Source organism: Mustela nigripes, chromosome 9 (genome assembly GCF_022355385.1).
Source record: "Mustela nigripes isolate SB6536 chromosome 9, MUSNIG.SB6536, whole genome shotgun sequence".
Lineage (NCBI taxonomy): Eukaryota > Metazoa > Chordata > Mammalia > Carnivora > Mustelidae > Mustela > Mustela nigripes.
In genome coordinates, this window is record NC_081565.1 from 65,173,692 (window position 1) to 65,200,732 (window position 27,041).

At 49.3% G+C, this 27,041-nt stretch overlaps 1 protein-coding gene across 1 annotated transcript in view; it reads right to left on the reverse strand.

Annotated features, from left to right (window-relative positions):
• DAPK1 (death associated protein kinase 1) overlaps positions 1 to 17,727 on the reverse strand; it is a 78,025-nt gene extending 60,298 nt beyond the window's left edge. Inside the window, exon 1 of the mRNA XM_059411733.1 lies at positions 17,509 to 17,727. The gene's annotated coding sequence lies outside the window, so the exon portion shown is untranslated. The remainder of the gene's footprint in view (positions 1 to 17,508) is intronic.
• Positions 17,728 to 27,041: the final 9,314 nt, after the last annotated feature.

Sequence of the window (27,041 nt, forward strand, 5' to 3'; positions counted from 1 at the left end):
CCTCTCCATTTGGGCAGAAGAGAACTTTAACTTGGTATTTCTCTCTTTTTTCTTTAAGATTTATTTGAGAGGGGAAGAGAGAAAGTACGGGAGAGTGTGGCAGGGAGAGGCAGAGGGAGAGAGAGAGTCTCAGGTAGACTTTACGCTGAACGCAGAGCCTGACGCAGGCCTTGGTCTCATGACCCTGAGATCACCAGCTGAGACAAGGCCAAGAGTAGCACTCTAAACCAACTGAGCCACCCAGGCACACTTTAACTTGGTCTCTTAAAAATATTATGGAAGAAATACATAAATATATTCTCCTTAAGAAAAATTAGAACAGCCACATATAAAACTCAAGTCTCTTCTGACTATCCCCCTCCTGCCCAGGCCGGGCCCCCTTTCTCTCCACCTCCTCCAAAACGTACACTACTATGATACGCTGAGTAGCCTTCCAGAACCTTCTCTGTATGTTCTGTGAACTACACAGCACTGCATGTTAAGAACATAAATGGTATCAGACTAGATGCGAATCATTCTGTAATCTGCTACTTCACTTTGGCTAAGCTCATGGGTTCTTGCATTCTCCTTTTTCGCTGCTGCCTGACAGCCATGGGGATATCCAGACCCGTGTTCACTTAGCCGGTCCCCGACTGCTGGGCTTTTGGTTGTTTCTAATTCTTCACAATCACAAACCACAAGGCAATGACTTTTCTGGTGTACCTGCCTTCTAAAGATATGAGATTTAAGAGTTTTGCTAGACCCTCAGGTTTAGAATTTCTAGGTCATAAGGATATGCTTTTTTTTTTTTTTTTTAAAGATTTTATTTATTTATTTGAGAGAGAGTGCCGAACTGGAGATAGAGAGTATGTGCACATGTACAAGAGTGGGTGGTGGGGTGGGGGTGGGGGTTGCACAGAGGGAGAGAGTAAAGCAGATTCCCCACTGAGCAGGGAGCCGGAAGTGGGGCTTGATCCCAGGACCCCAGGATCATGACCTGAGTGGAAGGCAGACCCTTAACCGACTGAGCCACCCGGGCGCCCCAGGATATGCTTGCTTTTAGTCTCAGTTAATGCTCCTCCAGCTGTCACTGGCGAATGTGCTGCGGCTTCACAACCCTGTGTGGATGCCATTATTACTTTGGGCCAATCCAACGGATGGCATCAGTGACTCATTGTCGTACCCTACATGTCCCTGCTGCAGGGAGACAGCTGCTCTTTCAGATCGAAAGACTGCTCATTTCTCACGTTCAGCAGCCTTTTTGTGTCTGAGTGGGTGTCAACGATCCACACTCTCTCCCCATTTTCCTCTGGCTTGTCGATTGCTCCATCGGCCTCTCAACTCCAAACCTCGACCTCTTCCAGACCCTCAACGTTTTCTCCCCATCTGTTCTAACTTTGCTTGAAGTGATGCTTTCAACAAGTTCTAAATTGGGATGTGCTCAAGCTTATCGCTCTTTGTCTAAATCAAGATTTTCGAAACCAAATGTGCGGACAATGAAACAGCAGGTGGAGGGCTCAGCGGATGGGGACCCGGGGCGAGTGCTCATCTTTGTGCCATCGCAGACTCTAACAGGGGCTGCCTGTGAGCCCAGAGAGGCAGGTGGCATTTCAAAGGCTTTTCCAGCCTGTCGTTCCTCTCGAAACCTATGCATGTCCCTAGCCTGGGAGCCACCTGAGGGGCAGCATGACACATCATCCATCCCCTGAGCCTGTCGCGGGGGTAAACTGGGGCTCCATGAGTAGCTTATGTGCCTCTCTTCCCCACTCTGCCTGCAGTGTCACCACGTTGGAACTGGAAATTGGCCATGATGGGATCTGTACCATAGAAATGGACAAACATTACAAATTAGAGCTTCCCTGGCCTGAAGACCCGGAGGTGAGAGAATTTTTCCCAGCACACCACGGATCTCTAGCGTCCTAGGCTCTGCCACCTGCCTGCATAAGTATCTTCAGCTGTGAGCTGCTGTTCCCCACGGATGACTCGAGTCAGAAAAGTCCTTCTTCCGTCGGCCTGAAATCGAGCTCTGGCAACACGGGTCCTGATCCTGCCTTCTAGAACAGGGGTCAACGAACTTTTCCGTCAGAGGCTTTGCGGACTATTTGGTCTCTGTTGCTAATTTTCGACTCTGCTATGTAGTCTTGTTGCTTTATTCTTCAGCCCCTTAAAATTGTAGAGCCTTTTATTTATTTATTTATTTATTTTTCCCCCTCAGAGTTGTGCTTAAACAGGCAGCAGGCCCACCGGTTGTAGTTTGCCAAGCCCCACTCAGGAACAACACAGTCACAGAACACAAGTCACTCTGGGACCTACACGTCTTCTTTCCCAAACCCAAAGATGGGTCTCACCCCCTGGGTCTTTTCTTTGCAAGCCCAGAATTCTGTAGGGATTGTTCCTGAAGTTAATTACAAATCCGAGTGAAGTGATTTAGGAATGTTTCTAGAATGTGCTTTCCTGGGTCTCTGTGGCTGTGATGAGGTTGACACATAAACCCAGTTAAGGGCAGGAAAAAGTACAGAAATCTGGACTGAGGTCAGTTGGGAGCTCTGGCCAACTTCAGAGTGTCACAGAGTCCGTAAGAAGAGGAGCATGGGGAACCTATCTAGCTGCTAGCTGCATGATCCAGGGTAAGGTACTTCACCCTTCTGGGTGTCCGGCAGAATAAAGATGGCTGCAAATTCTTACCCGACCCACTGAGAGTTGGACTTCCTCTCCTCAGTTCAGACCCAAGCAGGCTCTGTGTCTGCTTGACCCAGAGAAGATGAGAGAAGCGATGCCATGTCAGTCTCAAGACACGGAGAGCTTCCATTTCCTATGTAGAATACTTGGCCTAGGAGCCCAGCTGTCGGGCTGTGGGTGACCCTGAGAGCACAGTGAGTGGTGCCCGTGGAGCAGAGCCAGCACCCTTGACTGAACTCCCGGCGGACAGCCAGCACCAGCCCGCCGCTCGGGGTAGGGAGCCGCCATGGAAGGGGACCACCCACCCAGCCCCACGCGGTAGCCCAGCTGACGCTCCAGCTGTGGGCCGACCCATGGGCCGACTCATGCCCACATCGCGGATCCGCCATCAAAACAAACGACGATTGCCATTTTGAGTCGTCATGCTTTGGAGTGGTTTGTTATATAGCACAAGACACCCAGATCAGAGCCTTCAGAACCCTACCTGGGCTTTTGCGAGGATTAAATGACCTGGCATTTATAATGTACTTAGCTCAGTGCCTGGGGCATAAGATGTCCTCCACGAATGGCAACTATTCAGAAAGACTACAGCTGCCTGAGTTCCCTTCCAGGTACAGGGGAAATGATTCACCTTATTTATGGGTTTTGCTTTTCTGGCCAAGCTTTCTAATGAGGCTGATGTTTCTAGTGGCTTCTTCATTAAACGAGATGAAATGAAAAGCACTTAGCAAAGAGCAAGGCGGAAACGTCAAAAATCCTTCTACTCTGATGTCCAGAAACCTCCAAAGAAGCCCTAACTTGTCTCAAACCTCCACCCCACCCTGCCTCCAGTCCACCATGTAGCCTCTCTATCTGGGCGGCTCTATCTCAATCCCAAACTCTCCAGGAACTACCAATTTTATTTCAGCTCCTTTGTAGCCTGGCAGACACAGGGCCTCCATGATTCAAGGGGTACAGACGGTTGTCACTGGCAAGAAAGCCTGAAACAGTATCGAATAATAAATGGAGAGCGGATCTATACATGCTTTTGGGGATATGACCAAACCATGACTTCTGCCAGCTGAGGCAGGAAAAGGAAGGTTCCAATCTTGTAGAAAGACCCACATTTGGAAATAAGTTTAGATCTCGATGTTTCCTTGCTTCAAAAATCTGGTCCTCTGCCATCACAAGGGACTAATCCGTGAAGCCGGATCAAAGCATGGCCTCCAAGAGAAAATGCAGATTTTGAAGCAATCACTTTCATTCATTCATTGATGAAAAGCAGCATCATGACTATTTTTTTTAGTACCCGAGATAGAAGCAGAATGCCGGGTTGGTAACGAAGAAATGAATCACGGTTTATCAATACCAGAGGGCAGAGCCAGACCGCACTTCCCAGCTGTGCTCCAGTCCCAGTGCTCCGGAAAGGATTACCCACCCCTCGCTTAAATGATGTCATGCTCAAATTCAAGGCTGGAATAATGGAGCCACAGGGTGCTGAAGCAGACTTCCAAACAGGAGGATGTGGTTTGCAGCTAGACAAGGTACTAAACCAAAACAACCCCTCCCCCCGAAAAAAAACCCACTTTTTTTTTTTAAATTGAAATTTTATGAGGAATACAATGAGACTTTTATTAAAAAAGCCAAATAACCAAAATCCATTTTGTTGCTCTTCCTCTTTCAGGGAACAGGATCGATTTTGCCTTCTGCCCACCGAGTAGACCAAAATGATTGCAACTGGTGAAAACATGTTATTGGTTTGGTAGGATGGTTGGTTAGAGCCAGGTCTCTGGAGAAGAAAACACAGAGGGTTGTTTTTGGGTGATCAGCAATGGGGTGAATGTCACACCTGTGGGATGTCTCATGTAGGCGGTCATCACTCTTACGGTGAACTCCTGTAGCCCCCTCCTCCCTACTTTTCAAGAGAGATAGGGATCCTGGAGAATATTCAGGAAATGCCACACCAACGATGAAAGTGATACACAGAAGGCTGACTGTAAAGAATCTCCTCCTGTCCTTGGGACACTCGGGGTGGCTAGGGGATGCGGGAACGCTGTGCACACTTGGCTCCAGGGAGGGAGGGATCCCTGGCTGGACCAGTTCAGGCAGGGAGGTCATGGGACGGGCCACGCATGGCCTTCTGGGTATGGCGTCCCAGAGTTCAGTGGTCAAGCCCGCTGACCTGCATATCACAAATGGGGTACAAGTGTCAGAGGCGCAGGGGCCCCAGCCCTTGGGGGTCTGGATGGAGCTCCAAAATGCCTGGCTGGACCTGGAGGGTGGCCATCTCCAGCCACAAAGAGCCACGGTTTACCCTGGGCTCTGAACAAATGCCCACGTGCCACGCACCCTAGAGTGACCGTGACAAGGGAAGAGAAGGGCTGCCGTAGGCAAGACATGGGGACGTGGGTGGGAGACTAAGGGCTGAGAGAGAACCGGTTCCACTTCCATGGGGTCCACACGGATTTCTTGAGGTAAAGTACTCATAGTAAGAGAAATAAACTCAACAGCGTACCCAGCCTCTTTTTACTTCAATGGCTTCAATCAAAGCTTTGGAGACCCGGAGAAATAATGAGGCCAATCAAAATGGGGGCAAACGGAAAAGCCGGGGCAGCCAGACATCCCCTCAGCCTGGGTCACTGTAACAGGTGCTGGAACAAAAGGCCAGTGGGAAATAAACCCAGCTGGCACAGCCATGGATGGGGGTTTATGCCAAAACCAATTGGTCCCGTCTAGTTGAAAACAAGGGACCGCTATTATCCAAGGGAAGCGCAGGGACCCAGCTCTCCGCCCACTCCCTGGCTGGGTTTATTCTCTCCGACAATCCAGCCCAAAGGCCTCCAGTGAAAGCTGCTAATTGTTGTTAACGACGTGGAAATCCCAGGATGACAGACCACTGGCCCATCAGATGGGGGGCGGGAGTCTGTCAGTCTGAAGGACAATTCTGCCCGCTCTTGAGCCGCCTCCCGAGATGCAGAGAGCGGAGACTGAAAACGGGCTTAAAGCAGAGTGGTCCTTCTCTTGAGTGCGAGGACGGATTTGAGAAGGAGGAGGCAGAGTTGGAAGAGGCAGGAAAGGTGAAAGACAGGACATTCACTCGGCAGTTAGAGAAGCTATCAGACCACCTCCTGCCTCAGTTTCCCTACAGGAGCGCTAAAGATTCTAGGCACTGGCAGAGGCCAAGCATCAGGGCAGAGGAGCTGGAAGCTCCTACTGAACACCTTGGTGAAGGGAAGGGGAGGGGGGAGCCTGAAACCCTGCTCTGCTGGAAGAGGAGGCAGAGAGCAGAAAGCCACCCCCAGCTGAGGGCTGGAGATGAGATCTGGATCTCTCTTTCAAAAGCACAGTCAGCCTGGAGCCGTGGCAGGATCTGAGCGAGGTTGGTTCTATAAGGAATGCTACGCAGGGCAAAGGGGACTTCAGATTGCTCTTTCCTCCCTCCCTCCCTCCCTTCCTCTCTCTCTCTCTCTCTCTCTCTTCCTTTAGCATAAATGTTGATCGAGTCCCTGCCATGTGATGGGCATTATGACACTAGAGGCCAGTGACAATCAGCTGCCTTCCTTCTAACTGCCCACTCGGACCGTCACTGACGTCGGCGTCATAATGCCAGGCACAGAGCAGGTCCTCCGCTTCCGGCCCTCAGAATCCCACCCGCTAGCCTTCCAGTCGACTCCTTCTCCATCCCAGGCGCTTAGCTCACACAGACGGCCCCGCCCTCTCAGGCCCAACGTGGCTATCAGGTAGGGTGACAGACCTACCTGATCTTAGGAGAGAGGCTATTTTCGGCAGATCACAAATGATGCGGAACTTGCAGCTTCGTTCCCTCTTGTCATCCCCACTGTCCTTACTCTAGAAAGGCCCCTCATTGCCGTTCATCAGGATCTGCCTGCTGGCCTCCTTGACTAAATTCAGCTTCTACCACTCTTACCAGGCGCAGACTGTGTGCTAGTATCCATGCCCTCTTCCAGAGAGAGGGAGACAGAGGCAGAAAGACAAGTTAAGTAAAATGCTGGCATATCCCCCTGAAAATCTCGCAGTCCCTTGCAGGAGAAATACACATAAACATTTAAAATACGGTATGGTAAGTGCTAGAATCAACACACTTGTAACAGACGATGAAAACACACAGTAAAGAAACAAATCTAACAGGGGTAGGTGGGTAAGCCAAAGAGAGTGAGGATGATGTGTGAACTGGGCTTTGAGAGGGGAGTGTGAGTTCTCCAGGTGGCAAGGTTTGGCATATCAGGCAGAGGTGAAACATAAACAATGGATTGGGGGTAAGAACACGGAATCATCTAGTAAAGGCAGGAGCTTCTCTGTGGGCTGAGCATCAGGGGCAGAGGGGAAGTCATGGAGGAGAAACGGTTGGATACAAGAAGGAGACTGGACATAGATTCATCCTACATATCCTTCACCATTCTACGAACCTGGCCTCATTTTATGGGAGGTAGGGAGCCATCAGAGATGTTTTCTAAAGTTTTATTGAGATATAACTCACGTACCATACAACTGGCTCTCTAAAAGTGTACAGTGGTTTTTAGTGTATTCACAGAGTTGTGTAACTACCACCACAATCTCATTTTAGTACATTTTCATCATCTCCAAAGAAACCCTGTGCCCATTCGTAGCCACTCCCATTCCCTGTCACCACTACCCTGTCTGCCCTAGGCAACCAGGAAGTTATTTTGTGTCTCTACAGATGTGCCTATTCTGGACATTTGCTATAAATCCAGTCATATGATATACGGTCTTTTGAGACTGGCTTCTTTCACTTAGCAAAACATTTCCAAGTTCACCCGTGTTGTGCTGTGTACTTGGACCTTATTCGTTTTTATGGCCAAATAACAGTCCATTGTACGAAGAGACCACATTTTGTTTCTCCAGTCATCAGCTGATACACAATGGGTTGTTTCTACTTTTTGGCTATTGTATTCCAGGTTTTACTCCTCACCCTCTTGAAGACTTCGTCAACAGTAGGTTTCCTGAAGCCCAAGCAAGTAGATCAACAACTCCCAACCGGAAACACGTACATCAAGGGTCAACTAGCTCTTGAGACACCCATGACCCTTGCCTTACATCATAACATTCTTCCTGCTCTATCTGGACTCTCACACATCTATTGGACCACAGTCTTCAGTGCTGCATGTGCCAAAGGAGGCTATGTCTTGGCCTCAAAGAAACCCACTGAGGGGGGCAGATATGCACACAGCTCGAATACCAAAGCCGCCACACCACCATCCTGCTTCTTGGACTTCCATCATTCCCACAGCTACCCTAGAACATGTTTGGCCCTCTCCCAGCATCGTGGAAACCCTAAGGAATACGGGGCAAAGACAACATGGCTGCCGGAGAAGCAGAAAGGTCCTCCAAGTCCAAGTTAGCGTCCAAAAGTTACGACGTCACTGCTTGGAAATTGAGAGAAGCAAATACACTCTAGAGCCACTTCACGTTGAGAATCATTGCCCTGGGGGTAGCGGTCAAGGTGACTGGCCAAGCCCAAGATGAGGAGGAGAGTGAGTGGGGCAGGCTTGGAGAACCCTCAGTGCTCCGAGGGGGTCTTCTCTATGTCCTTCACCTCCCCCACGACCTCCAAAGGGGACAGCATTTAAAAGATGGGCAATGGGCCTTGGAGGCTAAGTCCTGCAGGGGCTTTGCAGAATTTTAGGACTCAGATAAAAAAATTTCCTCCCCCAAAAGCTCTGAGAATCAGAATCCCCCACTTCTGTATCAGACAGAATGGACCCAGCTTCCCCAATCTGCAAGGTGGTAAGGATAATCCGGGGCGGATTAAACGAGGTAACACCAAGCAGGGGCCCCACAGCGACTGACCCAAAGAGTCAAGTGAAGGGCAGCTTCCCTCTCTTCTCCAAGAAAAGCGTCTCTCGCCCTTCACCTACATCCTCTTTCTCCAGACAGCTGGGGAAGATCCACAACCAAACTGGGAGGACCCTAGGAGAAGTGAACGTTCTATCCCGTTTCCTAAACAATCAATTCTGCTTGCATTTCTCCGTCTGAATATCGGGCCAAAAAAGCCACAGACACCTCCGTCACCAAGGGGAAGTCTGGGTCCGGGAGCCCCTGCCTCACGACTAACTTTGTCCACACAGCAGCACTCGGGTCACACTGTGGCCACACTGGGAACCGTGTTGGTTCACGGACTGGAGCGGACACTGGCATCTGAGGACGGCACATGCAAATCCTGACCGCCACGCCTCCGGAGCCCTGTGGTCCCTAGTCTGCAGTAGAGTAACTCTGACTGCATTAGAAATGAGTCCCACCCAGGGAAAGAAAAGAAGTGTCGCTCAACACCAGAAGGTCGGGTAATATTCGACAAATTAGGAGAAAAAAAAAGCAAATACCTGGTTGTTGTAGAAGTATTCCCCTTTGGTTTTAAACAACATTTTGCAATGACATGAGGCAGAACGGGAGCTCTAAGAGGCTCAAGGATGACTGGGAATGGTTGCTACTGACCTGCCCCAGCCACTGGCCTAAGCTCTCGTTTCCAAGCTGAACCTGACCGCCATCCCAGAATTCTGAGCGCAGTGTGCCTAGTCGTGGGCGTCATATGACTGGCATGGAGGAAAGCCAGGCAGAAGGCTTGGGCTGAGCCTAGGCTGCCAAAATGGCAGACCTTGGCCTGAGAGGGACCTGGGTGGGCTCTGGATGCAGAGAGGAAGCCTGTGGCCCGTGCCTGGGATGGCCCAAGCCACACAGAAGAAACCAGGCCATGAGGAAGAGGCAACGGGCCAAGAGAGGAGATCAGAACGTCTGAAGGATCAGTTAAGCCACCATCGCACAGAATTTCCCTGTTATAGCATCTTGAAGTACTGGTTAGGGGAGTGGGCAACCAAGGCAGGAAGAATAATGAGATTTCATACCATGGCTTCCAAGAGGAAGGGTGAACAGTTTCCAGGGATCTGGATTACCCCAGAGTGTCATAAAGTAGTCTGTGGTCCCTGGGAAGGGATCCAGGGATAGCCAGCCCGTCAGCAGAGCGACAGATGTCTGTATGGCTGGCCGGCAGGCAGCGCTGCCACCCATTTGCCAGACCACAGTGACCACGGGTCTTTCCTGGAGGTGAGCCAAGATTGCAGCCACCGATCAATTCACGTGCACAGCACAGAGAACGCCAAGTCAGAGGCTCAGAGAACGAATATTTGATAAAAATAACAGATCTTTGAGCTCAGATGCCACGTGTAGTTTCTTGCATTTCCATTTTCCCTAATTTTATAAGACTGCCCAGCAACCAAATACCCCGCTTACGGGAGTGAAAATGCCCACTGAATTAACGCGAAGGGGGCACTTCTCAAGGGCCCTGGCAAGAGGTGAGAGCCTGGGGGTCGGGGGAGGGGGACATCCACACAGGGTTTTGTTTCTCAAGAGAGAGCGCCCGAACGGAAAAGACCCTATTTTATGTGATTTTGTTCTGTTGTGAGAGGTAAGGCAGCTGCCAAGTGCACTTTGGTTCTCCGCTCTTGCCTGACAGCAGATATCCGAGGAGCAAGGGTGACAAAAACGCAACCCAGCACAGTTCCTGAAATTACCTCTCTGAATAAAACCAAAAGTTCAAAAAGTTAAAAGAGCTGGCGCGAGCTCAGAGAAGTGGGAACAAATGTAGCCGGCGGGGAAGGGGGGAAAAAAAGCGCTGAAGAAATCTGAGTGTGCTTTTGTGTCTCAGAAGGACCTGGAGTGGAGTGGAGTGAAGAGCCTGGGAGGGGGCACGGCTGCGGGAGGGGCACTGGGAGCCCCCCAGCATCAGAGACACTTTACTTAACCAGCGTCACCTGTGTCCCTACAACTGCATCCTGCTTCATGCAACTTTGCCCCTTTGAAGGTAGCCTGAGAGCACCACTCCTCCAATCACTGCACTTTCTTTTCTTTTCTTTTCTTTTTTTTTAAAGATTTTATTTATTTATTTGACAGACAGAGATCACAAGTTGGCAGAGCAGCAGGCAGAGAGAGAGAGAGGAGGAAGCAGTCTCCCCACTGAGCAGAGAGCCCAATGTGGGGCTCGATCCCAGGACCCTGAGCCAAAGGCAGAGGCTTTAACCCACTGAGCCACCCAGGTGCCCCAATCACTGCACTTTCTTCTTGAAAAGCTCCTATGATTCTAGACCTGATGACGTCCGTGGGGCAAGGATTCATCCACATGCACCGTGCTGACACACGATGGAGAAATTCATCTCGGCTCGCTGACGAAAGAGAGAGGGAGCCAACTTCACCATGATCCTCCCTAAAGTGACCTAAAATCGCACAAATGTTTGAATATCACTCAGCGGTTGTTTGCAATGAGCAAACTGAATTCCAGCAATGATTAACCTGGCCAAAGTCAAAAAGTAAGCTAATAAGGGGACTTGTTATTCCAAAGGTATAGACTTTCAGTTTTGCGAGATGAAAAGGTTCCGGAGATCTCCTGTACAACAGCGTGCAAACCACTAACATCACTATGCACCACAAAGTGGTTCAGAGGGTCAAGTTCATGTGCGTGTGTTTTTGGTGTTTTTTTTTTACCACAATAAAAAAAATTTACATTCCTAGATTAAAAAAATAATGACAGAATGCATCATTCATTCCATATCCTGGACTTGGCTACAACCACAGTATAATAATTAAACTTTATTTCTGATCACAAAAAGAGAGAGCAAGCAAGCACGCAAGCTAGCTAAGAGAAGGGCTAATCTGATTTCGAGATCTGCTCTAAGGGGCACCTGAGTGGCTCAGTTGTTAAGCGTCTGCCTTCAGCGCAGGTCATGAGCCCGGGGTCCTGGGATCGAGCCTCGCGTCGGGCTCCCTGCTCAGTGGGAAGCCTGCTTCTCCCTCTCCCATTCTCCCTGCTTGTGTTGTCTTTCTCGCTCTGTCGCTCTCTGTCAAATAAATGAATGAAATCTTAAAAAAAAAAAAAAAAATCTGGTCTAAGTTCCAAACAGAGCAAATAAGGAGAAAAATGTAAGACTGGAAAACCCAAACCGATTTGATTTCCCCGTCCCAGCCCACCGTGCCATTCCTTACATGGCAATGAGAGCATTTTTAATGTCTAGATCTTTCCGTGGTGGCTTTCAGATAGGTGATTGAGAGCTACAGGGATGACCATCCCAAAGCAGGGGGGGATGGGGTGATGTCCACTCCTGCCTCGAGTTAAGACCCTCGCCACCTCTTCTGTCCAGGCCTTCGTTAAGATTTACACATCACATCGTGGCTCAGTCGCCTGGCAGAGCTGCCACAATGAGGTGTTTTGTTCCAGTTCTGACCTGCTTTCAGAACTTTAGACTAGCGTGTGAGTGGGCTCCCAGTCTAGGAAGTACAGTTCTCTATTCGACTAGCACTTGTGTCTTAGTTTGCTAGGGCTGCCTTAACAAAGTATCGAGTTATTTAAAACCATGGACACTGATTGCCCCACAGAAGTGTTGGTGGTCCTGGTTCCTCAGGAGAGCTCTGAGGGAGCAGCTGTGCCATGCCCCCCTTCTTGTAGCTTATAGACACATGATTCTAATCCCCCATCTTCACACGACCTCCTCCTTACGATGGCACCAGCCATAGTGGGTTCAGGGCCCACCTTCTTCCAAAATGAGCTCATCTTAATGAAATCCATCTGCACAGATCCTGTTTCCAAGTAAGGTCACATTTTGAGGTACTGGGAGTTAGGATTTCAACATATCTTATTGGGAGAGCCACAAGTCAACTCTAACAGCTTCTCAGAAGATGACTGCCAGCAGCATCTGGGAATTTGTTTAAAGTCCCAATTCTTGGGTCCCACTCAGACTCACTAAATCAGAAACTCTGGAAGTAGAGCCAAATAATGCACACTTTCCTAAGCCTTCCGGGAGCTTCTGAGGCAGGCTGAAGTTTGAGAACCACTGTGTTAAACCATACTCTACATTAAAAAAAATCACTTTCGAGGTGCCTGGGTGGCACAGTCATTAAGCATCCGCCTTCGGCTCAGGTCATGATCTCAGGGTCCTGAGATCGAGCCCGGCATTGGGCTCCCCGCTTCGCAGAAAGTCTGCTTCACTCCCCCTGCTGTGTTCTCTCTCTCTGTCAAATAAATAAAACAAAATCTTAAAACAAACAAACAAAAAATTAGAAAAAGTCACTTTCCAGGCTAAGTATGCATCTTGCCCTTCTGGGCTGCCTCCAGCTGTATTTATAACACACTGCTTCTCCCACAGCAGTGATCAACTACTACTTATTGCTATAGTGAAACAGACTGGAGTCTCAAGTCTCTACAGGTGTGGCCTTCAGATAGGGTTTATTTTTCCTGTTTATGAATTCTATGAACTACCAATGTTGAAAGTCTAGATTACAGACTTTTCTTGGAAAAAAATTACAAGACTTGGCAACACCATATCCAAAATTCCACATGGCAGCAATCAACTGATGGGTCTGACGCAGGGTATGGGGATTCCGGGTGAGCCACAGTCCTCATCACCCCTGATGCCTCCCCAACCCTGAGGCTTCCTGCAGACCACACTTGCTCACTTACGTCTCCTCTCTGACCCCTGAAGCAGATGAGCTTGAACCATGTCTGGATTGAGGAGAGCTAGGGAGAAAAATACATCACTGTCTATAGCCTAAAATATGTAGTTATTTCAAACAGCAAGTTTAAGAACGAAATTCTAGAAGCTGGTGGCTCTGATTAGCACTGACTTCAAGTTTTGAGAGTTTAGCTTCCCTTTCTACAGGGTAAAAGAGTTACGAAATGAGTCAAGTACTGACCTCAAAGTTTTGTAGTGGCTTGCCCATGGGACAATATCAGGTGAGTGACAGCACAATCAGAGGAGAGTTCCAGATTGGCATGGCTTCATGAGGGAACAGTGGGACGTGGAGGATATGAAATCATGATCATACATCACATATGCCCCTGTGTTGAGCTGCACCAGCAGATCAGTTCGGAAATAAACAATTCTTTCCCAGTAGAACAAGCTCGGGGAGCGGGGAGCTTCATTCTTTGAAGCTACTTTCAAGGTTTACAAAATTCTTTTTTTGTATTATTATTATTTATTTATTTGACAGGAAGAAAGAGATCACAAGTAGGCAGAGAGGCAGGCAGAGATAGGGGGAAGCAGTCTCCCTGCTGAGCAGAGAGCCTGATGTGGGGGTTGATTCCAGGACCCTGAGACCATAACCTGAGCCAAAGGCAGGGGCTTAACCCACTAAGCCACCCAGGTGCCCCTTCCTCAGTATTCTCTAGAAAGCAAAGAAGAGATGGAATGTGTCCCTGATGGCTAATCTTTCCTTAAAGCTCATAGAACTTGGAACAATAATTTCTTCCAAGACGAAGATGACTGTCTCCCAGGTAGACCTAATATTTTGAATTGTCTATTAAAAATTAAAACACGTCTTCACTGCAAAGTAAGTATATATAAATGGGATGTCTAAAATGAGGGTCTACTTTCCCTCTGACTGTGTAAGACAGGAGTCTGCAGAGAAACAGATCCAGTAGGAGGTATGTGTACATACATGGAGAGAGCAGGAGCTCATACTAAGAAACTGGGTCCCATCACAATGGAAGCTAACAAGTCTCCAGACCTTCAGGGTGAGTGGGCTGAACCTGGCTAGAGACCCAGGAGAGCCGATGGTTCAGTGCAGTCCTAAGGCAGGAAGAAGCCAATGTCCTAGACCCCCAAGGCCATCAGGTAAGAGGAAATTCCTCTTATTAGGGATAAGTTTCCATTTTGTTCTACTGGGGCCCTCAACTAATTGGATGAGGCCCACCCACCCACCCTGGGGAGGTTGATCTGTTTTATTCAGTCCACTGATTCAAACATTAATTGCATTCAGAAACACCCTCACAGACACAACCCAGAGTAATGCTGAATCGAATGTCTGGACACCTCCACTGACACATATAAAGGTCACCATCACAACTCTCACATGGCTGGTGGGTGACAAGACAGGGACAATCAGCTCATGGGAGTGCCGGAAGCTGTGAAGGGCAGATACTCAGGCAGGAGAGAGACACAGCTGACCCCGTGCAGAAGGGATGTCTTCTCAGGCCTCTCCTGTTCCTTCCATGCCAGGGTCATTCTCTGCGGGCTCACTCAACCTCTACTCTAGGTCACCTCACAGTGCATGAAGAAGGCTGCGTGCCACTTTGCCATCTTCTGAAATGGCTACCATCCTAGTGCTGACACTGTCATGGACAGACACTGGCTAGTGCTGTGGTGGCAAATGGACCTCCCAGCCTTGGAGGGACTGCTATCCTGTGTGGCCACTTCAGGAAGCTGCTCAGCAGTTTCTCATAAAATTACACATGCAGTTATGCATGCATGGGTATCCACCCAAAAAAAAAATGAGAACTTGGGGCGCCTGGGTGGCTGAGCTGGTTCAGCCTCTGACTCTTGATTTTGGCTCATATGGCTGATCTCAAGGTCGTGGGATCAAGCCCCGAGTCAGGCTCTGCGCTCAGTGGGGACTCTGTTCCAGATTCTCTCTCCCTCTCCCTCCTGCTCTTATACTCTCTCTGTCAAATAAGTAAATAAAATCTTTAAAAAAAAAAAAAAAGAAAGAAATGAAAACTCAAGATTGTACAAAAGCCTGTAAGTGAATGTTTACAGCAGCTTTATTCATGGTCACCAAATACTAGAAAAGAACCCAAAGGTCCTTCAGGGGGTAAGTGGACAGACGACACCAAACACGCATCTATCACACAGCAGAATCCCGCACAGCAATAACAAGGCACAAAACAAGCATGTATGAATCTCAAAAGAAATACACTGAGTGGAAGAAGCCAGTCTCAAAAGGCTGAATAGCATATCACTCTATTTATAGGACATTTCTGAGAAGACAGAACAGCTTAGCAGTTGTGAGGAGATGGGGGAGCGGAAGGTGTGTGTGACTATAAAGGAATGAGACAAAGGAACCGGGGTGGGGGGGTACTATTCTGAATCTTGATTTAAACGTGTGTTGACGTCCTAAGACTTGCACACTCCTCCTCCCACATCAGATTAACTATATGATCTTTTTAAAAATTGGAAAAATCCGGGGGTTAAAAAAAGTAATTGTATGTCACCCAATTGATGCACAGGATAAAGGGACCCAAGGGGAAATGTCTAGGGTATGGGGTCAGGCATCAGCAGCTGAGACCAGAATGTGCCCGGGGAAAGGGGAGCCAGAAGGGCAGGAAGGCACAGGCATCCCTGTACGTCTCGGGGTACAAAGAGGATAAGCGACATTCCTGAGTCACTGGGCACAACCTAATAATTCTCTGAAAAGGCAAAACAGCTGTGATCTGTAACATTTCTTCCCCAAGAATTTTGTATTCATGGCCGCTGACAACAGCCTTAATAGAGGAAATGCAGGCTTACAGAGGGTAAAGGATTGGCCTGGATTTTGATCTCAGTTCTGTCTGGTTCAAGAGTTGCCACAGAAAGCAAAGATTACACCGTGAACGTCTCTTTCTGCAGCTGTACCCAGGCAAGCCCCTGAATCCCCTGTGCTCTTAAAGCCCGGCTCTTCCTTTAAAGCAGAGGTTCTCCACGGGAGAAGGGGGGTGTTTTGCCCCCAGAGGACACGTGGCCTTGTTTGGAGACAGCTTTAGTTGTCACAGCCCGTGGGAGGGTGCTACCAGCATCTAGTGGGTAGAAGCCAGAGATGCTGCTAAACATCGTACAAGGCCTGGGATGGCCCCTGAACAAAGACATACCCAGCCCCCAGTGTCTCTGCGGCAGAGGTGGAGAACCTGCTGGCTTAAAAGCGAGGAAGAAAACATGTCCACAAATCCCACACTGTGCTAGGGATCGTCCAATTCTCAACTTACTTATTTCCTCAAGACCCTGTGGGGGTAGCTACTATTAACCCCAATTTATAACTGAGCAAGCTGCTGCTTGCTTACCCACACCCCAGTGACAGACAGGAAGCCGCAGGAACCCCCAGGTCCCTGTGAGGGCAAAGCCCGGGGTGCTGCAGTGTGGGGTCCCCAGGGCGAGGCTGGGGCCTCCACAAACCCCCTTCACTTCCTTGCATCCCATCTGGCCTCCAAAATCACCTCCTAACTGTAAGAGATCTGCAAACATGGGGAGCTGTTTGGCTGGCAGAGGCGCAGGTCTGAATTCTGGGGCCCCAGGAAACAAACTTCAGAGCCACCCAGGACTGGCGTGTCACCCTGGCTTCCTGGGCTCCTTTCAGGATTCCTGCCCTCAAGGCCCGGATGCCTCCCCTCCCTCCCAGTGGCTCAGAGGCATTCGCAGCCAGCAGCCAGGTGCTCCTGGGGGGCATCCTCTCCTCCCTCTCTCTTCAAGATGGGGAGGGCACTGAGGCAGGGGCCTGGGGGCAGAGAGACACATTACTGAGAAAGGCACGATGGTCCGTCACCCACAACCACAACCAACAGGCAGGGCCTGCCTGAGAAAATACGTGGAAAGCTTTGAAAACAAGTCCTATGATTACCTCTGAGGGATGCTGGTTCAGTTTTACCCCCTCCTGTCAATCGTGCTGACAGTCCCAACAGCTGGGAGCGGAGGTGGGGGGTGAACTGGAGGGAGGAGGAAGAGAAGTAGAAACCCTGAAGGAAGGCAGAGGAACAGTGCCAGTAGAAAAGGAACATGAGCTTAAAGTTGACCAGACAGCTCAGGAGTCAGATGACGTCATGACAAAGGAAGAGGATCCCCAGGATGTGGGGACCCTCTTGCAAGTCGGGTAGGACTGCGTTCATGGAAACCACTCTTTAGCATCATTCGAGGTAACCACAGACAGGTCTCGGTGCAGGCGGTACAGGGTTGTTCTCGAATTTGACAAAGCAGAGTACATTCCTGACGAGGCTCGGGGCAGGCCCCCGAGGTGTCCCACTGCAGGGCTGCCATGGGCGGACCTCAACCACCCTGACCGCCACCCTGGGCCTCCCAGGCCCCCCACAGCCAGGCAGACCCTACTCACAGCTCTAAGATCAGGATGACGTCTGTCTTGTTCTCGTAAACCTCATGTAGGGTGATGATGTTGGGGTGCTGGATCTCCTTCAGGATGCTGACCTCCCGCTCGATGTCCTCGCGGCTCACGCCCCGCCGGCTGGACTTCGTCCTCCTTTTCTTGATAAACTTGGCGGCATATTGTACACCGGTGCTTTTCTCCCGGCATTTCTTCACGACTGCGAACTGCCCACTGTAGACAGAGGATGAGCGGTTACAAGTCATTCACACATTTCTTTATTGCTCCCTACAAAGCCCGGATTTGAGCACAGATGGGGCAGGGCACGAGCAAAGGGGGCCGTTAACGGTGAGTAAGAAAGTCCATGGGGTGGGAAATTAACAGATTAAGCTGGGTTACTTCTCATGACATTTCCTTTTCATTAAACCTGCTTAAAAACAGGTTGCAATGTTCTTGAACATTTAAGAACAATGTTGCAAGTGATACAAAGTCTCTTGTCTTGAAGAATACTCTACGGAATGGAGAACGATGCCTCCACTTCTGTGATTTCTTCCTCCCTCCCCTTGCAGACTCTGGGATAGCAGCAAGGAGCTTCCCGACCTCCCGACCTCCTTCTGACAAGCCTTTCTCCCATTTGTCCAGGGAAGACAAGGGATCAAGATGGGCGAACTTAAAGAAAAATACACAGAGCCCTGCTTTCAACGACCTATTTCTAGCCTATGTACTTAACAATTGAAATGTTCAGAATTTAAAAAAAAAAAAAAAAAAGCTGTATATTCTGTTCACACCTCAGGGATTAGATCAGCCACATACACCAGACATCTGTTGGTGGAGGCTTCTCCAGCATTACCTGCCTCTCTCCTTTCTAGGGATCCTACAGCCCTGAGGAAACTGACTCCACCCCCACCTAGAGATATGCATTGGATGACGTAGGCTAAGCCAGTCAGTATACTGTGAGTTCCTGGCTCCAGGTACAGACACATGACCAAAGTAAGACCTTTTGGAGAATGCAGAGACCAAGACCTTTTCTGAGACTCTTCTTTCTTCTGGATGTGAACACTGATCTCCATGACCCCAGTTGCTACTTCCAGCCATCCCGGGATGAAAGGGGAGGTCCACTCTTGGTTTAAGGCCAACCATTCCAGAGGCAGAGCCAAATAGAAGAAGAGAAACCAGGTTTGTGGTAACACTGTGAAATGGCTGGATCAACCCTAGCCTGAAAGCCATCTGCCTTTGGGTTTTTCAGCAACAGAAGCCAATAAAGGCCCTTTACTGCTAAAGCCAGTTGGATATGGGCTTTCAGTTTCTTGCAGAGGAAAGCAACCTATACATTCTCAGCCATGGTATATAACCTGAGCCTCCTACCTATGTATATGAAAGAATATAATAACAGAACTTACCACAAAATAATAAAATAAATACATAAGCAGGGAGAGCCTTGAAAGGTAAGTAAGCTACCCTGAAAGTAAAGAAAACAATACAAAAGGACCCTTCCTGTATCAATGCTGGCACCTCACTTCTTCCCCAGAGCCACCCATCACAGGATCCGTATATTTCTTGGCAGGTGCTAGAGAACAGCTATATAGAGAATTATCACAGTTATTTTTAACTAGCTTTATTCTCCCATGAAGACAAAAGGGGGAGAGAAAAATCAGATGAACAGTAACTGTTCAATGTTAAAGAAGGGATACTTTAATACATTACTCATTTACTTTAGCAGCAGAGGTCAGTGAAGAAAAACCCAGAGTACAGGATTATTTCTTTAGCACTGCCAAATTTTTGCATGACAGGCTATTAAGACTCTCTTTCTCCCTGCAGCAAAATAGCAGAGAGGCTGAAGATAAATCACACCAGAACACTAGCACCAACTGCCTGTGAACTCACGACCTTAAAGAGCCAGGGGATCTGTTAGGACTTTATTACATTTTACATTCTTTTTCTGAAGAGCAAAGAACTGGGCTTATTTCTCTCTTGGAGGGTGGAGGTGGGCGGCAGAGATGGGGCTTGTGGGGGAAGAAAACAGCCTGACTACAGAACAAAGTGAGCTACTACTTGGAAGCATCTGGTGAAGCGGTGCTTATATTCCCACTTGTCAGAAAGAGAGCATCAGGTCCCAGCTGAGAGCTCCCAAGGTGTCCAAGGACGCGGGGTGGGGCAGGGCACTGATCCGAGTCACATATGACCCAAGCTTCCAGGGGCTGAGTCATGCACGCCTGTCACGCAAGCGCCGTGACTTTTCTCAGGGACTGTAAAGATTCAAGGCAGATTCAGTGGTTTGAATTATGTTGCTTTAAACACTAAAAACGAAAAACCAGAAAGAGATGTGAGGAACGTAAATGGAAGCCTAAGTCCAAAGACTATCCCAAGTTGTTTTTCCTGCTAAACGTTCCATGTGGACTTTTCCCCTTTTAATTATGGGAGTGAAAGCATCAAGGCCCCCCTACCCTAGCGCTGGGCTGGGGCGAGGGGGCACTGTATACCCTGTGCGCCAAGGCCAGGAGTGTGTGCACAGGCCCAACCTGACGGCAATGCCCACATCTGCAGCAAAACATCTGGACCGCACTCCTTCCATGGTCAGCTGACCTGACTCACACTTCCGGGTCCCCCTGAGGGGAAAGCAGGCAGGGAGAAGGGGCTGTAGCTAGGCTGGGAGCCCCCCAACCCCCCCAGGCCAAGAGAAGATGTGCACGGCTGCAGCTAATGTCCCAACTAACCTTGGCTGCAGACGGTCGAGAAGGTGTAGACTAATTTCGGGGACCACTTTTCTAGACCCATCTCAATGCTACCTCTTTAAAGACACCTTTCCGAGTTATCTCTGCCTACCCAACGTCTGCCCCGACCAGTGCCGTCTCCTGCACCTGAGCCCACAGGGCCCCTTGCAGATTTTTCTGCCTGTTTCTTGCCCATTCCTACTCCTACCACGACTGCAGCTCCACGGAGGACAGAAGGCTGGCAGGCGAATCTCTCATCCCTGAGACACGGGATGCAGGGCTCCTCTGGGAGCTCATGCGTGATGCGCTTGACTCCTGAATCCTTAAAACCAGAGGTGTTACCTGAAGACACTTCCCTGTAGTTCAGTAGCTCTGCGTGGGGCTGCGCACTCAGGCTGCCTATCTGAGCTGGTGTCCCGCCTCTTACCAGGTGTGTAACTGAGGGTTTACATCCCCCTTGACCACTCTCTGCCTCAGTTTCCTTATCTGCCAAGTGGGCAGAGTAATAGTGTTTGCCTGGGAGGGTTCGTGGGGTGGAAAGGAAGGATTAAACAAACTAATAATATATGGAAAGTGATTAGAATGGCGCCTAGCAGTATGACATCTTCAATGACTATTCACCTGGAGCCACTGCCAGGAGCTTAGGGTCTATGGTTCGAAGCTCGAAGTGCCTTCAAAGTATCAGCCTCTCAGAACTGCCAAGGGAAAAAAGAGCCCAAAGAAGAAAAAACCTCAACAGGGTTGTCACGTGTTTAAAGTGTAAAACTCAAGCCGATCCTGGCCTTAGGCTTCGGCCTTCAAACATGACATCCCCGCCCTCATGCCCTGCCAAGGGAGAGCGGCTGCCCCCAGCAGATGAGGAAACTGAGGCACAACTGAGCCCAGGGCGGGCAGAGGCTCACGCAAGGCTATGGGGCCTTGGTGTGCACTCGGTAACTCGTGCCGGGATTTTCCCAGCCGTCTCCACGGGCAGGCAGCGAACCGAAGGCAGACTCCTCGGAGAAGAAATTCCTTTCTAAACACAGTAATTTGCTTTGTGAGGCCTCATTTGAGCTGGACTGGTGGTTAATTGCTGCTCCCATGCTTTCCTTCCTGAACAGCTGGCCCTTGACACCCCCCCCCCCCGCTCCCTCACACCCACTTTGGGGGGTCAGCTCCTCTTCCCCGATCCCCCTCCCCCAATAATTACAACTGAAAACAATTTTTTGTTTAGGCTTTTTTGGGCAAGAGCTTCCAAATCATGGGATCCCGGAGAAACGATCTGATACAGCTGCCAGGGTAAGCGCTGGGCAAGAGCTTCCAAATCATGGGATCCCGGAGAAACGATCTGATACAGCTGCCAGGGTAAGCGCTGGGCAAGGAGGTACGTAAATTCACACAGAGAAGCAAGGCCACCACTGCCACACATGGTGGCCTGGCCTCCAGCCTCCCTCCTGTGATGGAACCAGAGGCTCCCCACCGATGCACACCCCCATGGACAGCTGCAGCGGTCGTCCATGGATGGGGCAATGCAGCCGCCCCTGCAAAACAGAAACTGACTGGATATCAGCACATTTGAAGTGACAAAACAGAATACAGGGGATCCTCACTTTCCGCAAGAGCTGTATGTGCCAGTTCACCTACTTGTTACATTGTACTTGTGACTTCAAAGTCATCATTGGCAGTGCTGTCACGGAAACAGATTCGAGTCACCCGAGTGCCCAGGGGAAGTGGGTCAAGGCCACACTCTGCCTTCTAGGTCAGCTTCGATATAGTAAACAAATGTCTTTTTTTTTTTTTTTAAGATTTTATTTACTTGTCAGAGAGAGATCACAAGTAGGCAGAGAGGCAGGCAAAGAGAGGGGGAAGCAGGCTCCCTGCTGAGCAGAGACCCCGATGCGGGGCTCGATCCCAAGACCCTGAGATCATGATCTGAGCCGAAGGCAGAAGCTTAACCCACTAAACCACCAAGGTGCCCCAACAAATGTCTTCTTAAGAGTCTATTTAGTGCCAGGCTTTTTCATTTTTGCTATCTGTTGGTGATTTCCCTATTTAAAATCACCCCCCAAATGGGAAGTCCAGAGCTCATAAGATGGAGGCTGTGATGGACTTGTGGAGGACACCTGTCATGGGTGGGTTGGCTTTGTTCAGGCAGGGGTGTCAGTGATGTTGGCCGTGAGCCCAGTGTTAAAGAATCAACGATGTGTGTAATGGAAGGCCCTTTAAACAGAAACACGCATGAAACAAGGTTATGCCTGCATCCGATGATGGAAATGTTACGAGCGGAGGCTCACAGAAACGTGACCCTGTTTTTTCTCTAGAACAAATGGTCCAGTATTCGCTACCTCAGTGTCTGCAGTGAAGTCACGGAACATAACTATAGCCCCAATAATGAGAATCGATCATATGTTGCTTTTTAAAAATGTATTCATGTTTTCTATCACCTAATAACTGACAGAACACTTTTTGGACTAAGTACAGCTAGCCAAATTCATTTTGACACAGAAGCTTTCAATTAAATGTAACAAACACATATTGACCACTAGTGGCCAGATCCATACAAAGCCGATGAGACACATCCCATTTTAAAGAGTTTTGTTCTACAAAAACTTGTTGATTTAAAAAGAATCATAAATTTTATCAAAAAAAAAAAAAAGAAGAAAGAAAGAAAGAAAACTTTGGGTAAAAGGAGCAAAACTTCATAAAGAACAACCTGCCACCTAGTGTCTTTGTCTAAGTCAATGACCTCATCAGAGCACCTTGTAGTCACTCAATGAACTGTACCCAGAATTCTACCCAAGGAGTTTAACATATTACTTTATTCATTATCACAACTCTACAACATTCACTTATGCACTCTTCCATCAATGAGAAAAACCAAACCTTAGAGAGATTTTTTTCTAGTTGCCTGAACTCTTTCCTGTAAGGAAGCCCCACACTTGAGAAGTGAATCCCGAATGCATTTGCCTCCAATGCTCTATTCGTCGAACCCCATTGCTGTCCCGGGCTTCTGTCCATTTTGTTGGAAATATAAGTGATGCCCCTGTGAAGTTACAGATGGGTCTAGGAATCATTCCAGGGAAAAGCTTTGTGCAGGGAAGGCACGGAGAGGAGGGCGGTAGTGGAATACGGTTGGGCAGTGCTGCCTTCTCCCCGCTGCAAACTCATGAAATGTTTTAACTAATTAAAGCCTCTGTGTTACCATGCTCTGATGTTCTCAGAGTAAACAGTAAGTCATGTTTGTGTGTCGCTTCAGAAGCCCTTACTAACAATTAGAAAGAGCCACAAAAGATTCTCAAGGTCAGCGCACCAGGGCGACAAGCACACATTTGTGAAGCATGTGGGCTTTTACAGGTCCATTATATTTCATGACGCATTACAAGTAAAGCTGTTGGACTCTGTTTAATCCAGTTGGGTTTTATTTTCAAATTCATTTATTTGTGGGAGTTTTGCTCACTTGGGGAAAGATGGGAAAAAAGATGGCATAAACGTGCAATGTCAGAGGGTCGCATTCAGAGGGAGGAATTGGGCTGAACGTGACAATATGTTGTACCTTCGCGCTGGCACCTAACCTAGGGGCTAACATTTTCGTTGCTGACCTTGACCTAGACACCACATTGCAACAAGCTCCCACCAGGGAAGGTGGATGCCAACTCAAAACAAAGGGGCTAAAGGGGCACCTAGGTGGCTCAGTGGGTTAAAGCCTCTGCCTTTGGCTCAGGTCATGATCCCAGGGTCCTGGGATTGAGTCCCGCATCGGGCTCTCTGCTCAGCAGGGAGCCTGCTTCCCTTCCTCTCTCTCTGCCTCCCTCTCTGCCTACTTGTGATCTCTGTCAAATAAATAAATAAAATCTTTAAAAAAAAACAAAAAACAAAAACCGAAAACCAAAGGGGCTAAAACAGTACTTTTTTTTTTTTTTTTTTGCTGATTTTAAATATGTCTCTATCCCAGCACATTTAAGTCAAAGAATTATTTATGGTAACTCTTTATTGTTATGAGTTCCCTGTATTAATGCTGGAAACGGATCTGGCTTCGATCAAAAAAACGATAAGCTCCAACTCTCCCCTCGTCTCAAGGCTTTGCAGTAAGGTTTCTAATTAAAGCAAAATAATTTCTACTTTTGAATTCATGTTATCAACCCGCAGGACAATGTGAGGGCTGGTTCGTGAGCCATTTATTCTTCTTGAAGAGCTGCACTGAAAGAGTGTCAGTGGCCTGAATCCTACCTGAACACTGGAATTACGGGTCTTCAATAAGAAATGAGGTGGCAGAAGTGGTTTTCCAAGGATGAGTTCACACTGACGGCAGGGGAAAAGACCCCAAAGGGTTCGCAGGCTAATGGGAGAGACAAGCACGTAACACCAGAGTATGGGAAGGGCCATACAAAGGACGTGGCCACTGTGAAGCCCCAGGGGAGAGCATGAGGTCAGGGAACCCAGGGTGTACCCTGAGGGTTAAGCCCCAGCCTGGAGGACAAAGTGTGTGGAGGAACGGTGTCCCGGAGGAGAGAGCAGGAGCTGAGCTGGAGAGGCATGAAAGGGCCTGGTCCGTATTTCCAAGAGGAGACAGAGAGGTGGTGAAGCACAAGTGCAGCCCCACAAACAGGGCCCAGCCCACTATGAAGCAGCGCCAACCCCAACTTGGCCAACAAGGCAAGAATGCAGTGACCTGTCTGAGCCTCAGTTTCCCCATCTTTGTGAGGGTGATGCCAACATGAGATGAGGCCAGGCACGTGGGTTCTCTAAGCATATTGAGCTCATGTAGGGATGAGAATTAACAAGCTATCTCAGCTCAGCAGTTCTCCAAGAAGCCCAGAGGACAGTGTTTCCGTGGCCGAAAAGTGGCACCAAATTTCTCCTTGGCATTTTTCCAGGCAACTGTGAAATCTCAGTATTAAATCTCTATGCTAAATTATTAGGACTAAATTATTTTTGATGCAACCTATCTGATGTGTTCCCTTTGGTTCCCCCCAAAACCTTATTGCTTCATTTAGATGCTGAAGTTTTAGTCTGCGGCTAAGTTAGGGGAAGCAAACTGTCCTTTGCAAAGATGGCCTCAGTCACGTCTTTCAGGTCAAGGCTCTCCCGCAGTGTGACCTCGTCTGTCCCACCCTGATGTGGACTCTCAGCCTGGTCTCCTGGAATCTGAGACTTGTTTGACTAATAGGATGTGGCAAAAGTGATGGGACTTCTGCCTGGTTCTTAGGGCACACATTCTTGGGTGTTCCCTCTTGGAACCCCGCCACCATCCTGGGAGAAGCCCAGCGTGGAGGTGTCCCCATCCACAGCTCCCTCCGAGCGGACAGCAGATTTAACAGGTCGGCCAGGAAAGTGGACATTAACATCTGCCCCATCAAGTCTTCAGATGGCTCCAGCCCCAGCCAACATGTAGTGCCCCCAGACGGGGGTCTCAGCAACCACTGCGGGGGGAGGAGGGTCTGTGGCAACCCAGAGGAGCATGAGAGAGCATGGTCAACTGTTGCTTTTCGCTTCCCCGTTTTGGGCTGGTTTGTTACACAGCCATGGACAGGTGGAACAGCCGCGAAAATATCTGGGACGATGGGTTTGACCCATGACCTGGGAAGCTGTGTAGGGGAAGGAGTCGGTACCGAGGATGAGAGGCCAGCAGGTGACCAGGGACAGAGCCCAGCATGATGGGAGGGAGCAAGAATGCCCAGACCATCTTGAACACAGCACCCACCCCCACCCCCAAGCCTGCATATGCATGTGGGGCTCATGTTTCAGGTTTGGCAGCCGTTCCCTATCTTTCAAGGAAAGCTCTGCATCAGTTAGAAGGGATCTCTGTGTCAGAACCCAAAACCAACAGCAAACCCCAGAGGCTCTCGCTGAAATGCCTTCACAGATCCCTGGTGCAGCGGGGCTTGCCACTCGTCTCCAGTTCACCTTCTCCGGTCTCTGTGGGGGAGCAGGACCCCACTCTGAAACCCAACACCCGCTGCCCAGCAAGTTTCCGTGAACGCGCTGCCGCTCACCCTCACTCAGACTGGTCCACGCGCCCGGGGCCCAGTGGAAGCCTCCCCTTCCGTCCTCAGCCACCAGCACACAGAATTCAGCAGACGATGAAGGCTAACCCGTCCACGGACTGGGAACTTCAACACCAAGTTCAATCCCCTTGGAAGGCTTCTCTGGCTCAGCCCACACTCCCAACTGCCCCTCTCTGCCCTTTGAGAAGCTTCACATGACAGGAGTGCAAAACACCTTTTACAAAAACACCAAAGCCAGTGATGATGAGGAGGACGACTAAAAACACACAACCCCTCAGAAATTATTAAACTGCTACCAAGACTCAATCAAAATGGCACATGATCAGGGCACCTGGGTGGCTCAGCTGCTTAAGCATCTGGCTCTTGATTTCAACTCAGGTCATGATCTTGGGGTCATAAGATCGAGCCCTGCATCAGGTTCCATTCTGGGCTTGGAGCCTACTTAAGATTCTCTCTCTCCTTCTGCCCCTCCCCCAACACGTAAAAATAAATAATAATTTAAAAATGGCCCCTGATCTGAAGAAGAATTGTGTGCCCCTACACCATAAGAAAGCAGCACAGGTTGCCAGGGTACGGACAGCAAGAGGCAGGGTTTACCAAGGGCATAAACACCAGCCTGTCACCCCGGGAACCAAAACAACACACGGGAGTCAGGACTGAGTTGCCAAATGAGAAGTGCTGCCCAAGGGTGGCTGGGAGACGCTGGAGCAGCATGCTGAGCAGAAGGACTGGGCGGAGAGTGGACCCCTTGGGTAGAGCAGCCTCTGGGAGGGCAGGACTGCACAGAGAAGTCCACACCCAGCAGAAGAGAGCAAAAGCCAGGACCCAAGGCAAGGGTAGGCAAGGATCT